General features: G+C 26.6%; 1 protein-coding gene across 1 annotated transcript in view; it reads right to left on the reverse strand.

Annotated features, from left to right (window-relative positions):
• Positions 1–5,000, reverse strand: part of LOC137625448 (putative neural-cadherin 2) — a 44,566-nt gene that overhangs the window by 38,733 nt on the left and 833 nt on the right. The gene's annotated exons all lie outside the window — the stretch shown is intronic.

The following is a 5,000-nucleotide window of genomic DNA, read 5'->3' on the forward strand; positions in this document are numbered from 1 at the left end:
TACTTACTAGGGGATCTGGCAAACTGGATGGCAATGGACTGTGAAGGTTGAGTCTGTAGCTCTTACTACTACTAATACGACTACTACTACTGCTACTATGATTGATAATAACACTACTACTACTACTTATAATAATAACAATAATAATAATAATAATAATAATAATAATAATAATAATAATAACACTACTACTTCTACTACGACTATTAATGATAACACCACCACTACTACTACTACTACTACTATTACTACTACTACTACTACTAATAATAATAATAATAATAATAATAACACTACTACTACTACTGTTAATGATACTACTAATACTACTACTACTACCAATAATAATAATAATAATAATAATAATAAAAATAATAATAATAATAATACTGATAATAACACTACTCCTACTACTACTACTACTACTATTGATGACAATAGCAATGTTGTTCTTCAACTTTTTATTTCTGTATCAATTTTTTTTTCTCCGAAATGAGTGATTTCAGCCTTGAACTTTTGGATGAAAACCATTATACGTCTGATACATTTCAGTTGAATGTAAACACAATCTATGCAATGCTAGATAATGTGTATGCGATATATTAATTAAAGAATACGTCAACTTATAGTTTTTTTATAGTTTATATATGACATGTCTGTTTTGACATTGTTACATTTTTAGAATGATTTATTGTTAATTTATTCACTTCATTTATTTATTTCCTTATTCCCTTTCCTCACTGAGCTATTTTTCCCTATTGGAGCCCCTGGGCTTATGGCATCTTGCTTTTCCAACTAGGGTTGTAGCTGGGATGGTAATAATAATAATAATAATAATAATAATAATAATAATAATAATAATAATAAAATGAATAATACGAATAAAAGTAAGCTAATGATTTCAAAAGATGAATAAAAAGAAAAAAAAATCTGGCAGTGATTTCAGCCTTCTGGAAGCGTTGCAAACATTATAGATCTTGTCTGAGTAAAGATATGGCAATAATTTTAGCCTTTTCAAAACATTGTAAAAGTTATAGAATCTATAATATAGATGCTGTCTGAGTTAACAATTCTAAAAAATAACTCTACGGATCATGCGTTCCATATTTCAACCCAAGGTAGCTGGTTTTTTTTTTCAAGTCATAACTCCAGAACATGCACACTCTCCTATCACAAAATCTACGGATCAGTCACGCCATACTTCAATTGACGAGGGCTGTACAGTTTTTTTTTTTTCGACATAACTCTACGGCCCTGGAACACCCTACTTCAACACACGAGGCAGCCCCGTGTATCTTTTTCGTCTCACCTCGTTTTTTTTTTTTTTTTTTTTTTGAAGAAAAACCCGCAGAAGAGCAACGACCCTCTTCCCCAAATCTGATGACGAAGCAGCCTCGCTACTGCGGTTATCTTAACCTGATTTCTTCAGCGTGGGGTGGAGGATGGGGGTGTGTGGGGGGTCAAGAAGCTCTCTCAACCTTCACAAGAGGGTTCTACTCCTTCATAGCAATAGTGCTGACGTTTGCATAGCAGTTAAAAGGAAGAAGGGCGTCGTGGGGAAAAGGTCGTGTGAACATTATGGCCGGAAATTCAAACCTTTCATGATCCCCGTTCCCCGAGCTGTTACGACCACTAAATTCATGGATTGGGTTTGATTGCTCCAGGGGAGAGAGAGAGAGAGAAAGAGAGAGAGAGGGAGAGACCCCTTCTATATATACAGAAGTAAGAGAGAGAGAGACCCCTTCTATTCTATATATACAGAAGTAAGAGAGAGACCCCTTTCTATATATACAGAAGTAAGAAAGAGAGAGAGTGAGAGAGAGAGAGAGAGAGAGAGAGAGAGAGAGAGAGAGAGAGAGAGAGAGAGAGAGACCCCTTTTATATATACAGAAGTAAATTTTTTTTATTAATGATAATAGGAAGTAAAACACGCCACAAAAATAGGTTAAATTAATAAAATCCGTCTATTATTTTAAGAAAAAATATGTATATTTTTCAATTTAAAAAGAAAAGAAAAAGCTTTAATAAACTGCTTTGAATTTTTTAAAAACTAGGTATTTTAGTAAAACATTTTAATTTGTTTTCTTTTTAAATTAGAAAATTGTTTTATGTATTCTAATAAAACCCACTTGAATTTTAGTTATTCATACAAAGAAAAATATTAGGGATATTAATAAAATATATTTAAAATGTTTTTATTTGAACAAAAATATTAGATATATTAATGAAATCTCGTTCGAAATGTTTTTTAGTTTACAAATGATAAAAAAAAGAAAAAAAAAATTGCATGAGTATCTTGATCCTATAAAAATCCATTATATAATTTTTGAGCTTCCCAGTAACATCCATAAAATACCAAAATAAAATCCTGATAATCATCAATATCTTTTACAAAGACTAATAAAATCATTTCAAAATACTACAAAAATATCATATAAAAGTCATTCAATCGGGAACAGTGTCGGGATATTACCCAATTGATAACAAACGATGATATAAAATGTGGTTAATAAATTCGAAATGGAAGAAGGGGTGATGGAAAAAAAAAAAAAAATTAATAAAAAAAAAATTAATAAAAAAAAAATCTTTTAAGAAAAAGTGAGAGTTATAAGCCATATCAATGAATATAAAAAAGGTTTTTTTAATAGAAAAAAAAATAAAAAAAAGGTGAGATAGTTATAAGCCATATCAATAAAAATGTTGATTATAATCAATGACATAAAATTATATAAAAATAAAAAAAAATAAATTGGGACAGAAGAGATGAGAAGAATAGGTTGAAATAATGAATAAAAAAACTTGGAATAAAAAAAAATCATTAAAGAAAAATAGGATATTTTTGGAAAATTAAAGAAGGTTCTTTATCTTTAATAAAAATATAAGAAAAAGTGAGATAGTTATAAGCCATATCAATGTGAATTATAAGCATTGATTATAATAAATGACATAGGATTATATAAAAATTTGAAAAAAAAAAAAATTGGGACAAGAAATGAGGAGAATAGGTTGAAATAATGAATAACAAAATCTTGAAATACCAAAAATTTCATTAAAGGAAAATAGGATATTTATGGAAAATATAAAAAAGGTTCTTTATTTTTTAATTAGAAAAAAATTAAGAAAAAGTGAGATAGTTATAAGCCATATTAATGTGAATGTTGATTATAATCAATGACATAAAATTATATAAAAATTTGAAAAAAAAAAAATTGGGACAGAAGAGATGAGAAGAATAGGTTGAAATAATGAATAACAAAATCTTGAAATACCAAAAATTTCATTAAAGGAAAATAGGATATTTATGGAAAATATAAAAAAAGGTTTATTTTTTAATAAAAAAAAGAAAAAAAAAATGAGATAGTTATAAGCCATATCAATGTGAATGCTGATCATAATCAATAACATAAAATTATATAAAAATAAAAAAAAAAATAAAAAATTGGGACACAAGAGATGAGAAGAATAGGTTAAAATGAAAAAAAAATTAATATAACAATAAATTCATTAAAGAAAAATAGGATATTTATGGAAAATATAAAAAAGGTTCTTTTTTTAATTAAAAAAAATTAAGAAAAAGTGAGATCGTTATAAGTCAAATCAATGAGAATGTTAATTATAATCAATGACATAAAAGTATATAAAAATTTGAAAAAAAAATTGGGACAGAAGAGATGAGAAGAATAGGTTGAAATAATGAATGAAAAAATCTTGAAATAACAAAAAATTCATTAGAGAAAAATAGGATATTTATGGAAAATATAAAAAAATTTTTTTTTTTTAATCCAAAAAAAAAACCCTAAGAAAAAATGAGATAGTTATAAGCCATATCAATGACATAAAATTATATAAAAATTTGAAAAAAAAATTGGGACACAAGAGATGAGAAGAATAGGTTGAAATAATAAATAAAAAAAATCTGGAAATAACAAAAAATTAATTAAAGAAAAATAGGATATTTGTAAACTATATTAATGTGAATGTTGATTACAATTAATGACATAATATCAATCTATAATTTGAAACCAAAAAAATGGGACAGAAAAGAGAACGTAAGAGGTAGCAATATAGGAAATAAAAATCTTGAAATAAAAAAAAAATAAAAATAATTATAAGCTAGCTGTAAACCATATCAAAATAAAGATCAATTAATAGCATGACATAAAATCAATTAATCAAAAACGGAATAATAGCAAGAAAAAAAATGTGAAAATAATGAAAAAAAGGGCGAAAAGAACAAACAAAAATAATTTCAAGTAAAAATATGGCAGTTTTAACCATATTAATATGAATATCGATTCACAACAACATGAAGTCAAGTAAAAGAATTAAAGAATAAAGTATAAAAAAAAGAAAAAAAAGAGATAGTTGTAAAACATATCAATATGAATGTTGATTATAATCAATAACCTAAAATCGATTAATAATCAGAAATGTAAGAATGGTAAGAGAAAAGAAAAAGTGGTGAAAGAATTAAAGAAAAATCCTTAAAGAAAATAAAACAATTTCAAGAAAAAATAAGAGTTGTAAATCATACTAATATGAATGTTGATTACAAACAATGGCATAAAATCCATTAATAATCAAAATCGAAAGAATGCTAAGAGAAAAGAAAAAGAGATGAAGAAATAAAAAAATAAAAAATCTTGAAAAAAAAGATATTCTAAACCATACTAATATGAATGTTGAGTACAAATAATGCATTAAATCAATTAAAAATCAGAAAATAAAGAATCTATCTATCTATATACCAAGGCACTTCCCCCAATTTTGGGGGATAGCCGACACCAACAATGAAACAAAACAAAAAGGGGACCTCTACTCTCTATGTTCCTTCAGCCTAATCAGGGACCCAACCGAGTTCAGCTGGTACTGCTAGGGTGCCACAGCCCAACCTCCCACATTTCCACCACAGATGAAGCTTCAAAATAAAGAATGGAAAGAGAAAAGAAAGAGGTGAAATTAAAAAAAAAATAACGAAACAGAAAAAAAAATTAAGAAAA

Source organism: Palaemon carinicauda, chromosome 32 (assembly GCF_036898095.1).
Source record: "Palaemon carinicauda isolate YSFRI2023 chromosome 32, ASM3689809v2, whole genome shotgun sequence".
NCBI lineage: Eukaryota > Metazoa > Arthropoda > Malacostraca > Decapoda > Palaemonidae > Palaemon > Palaemon carinicauda.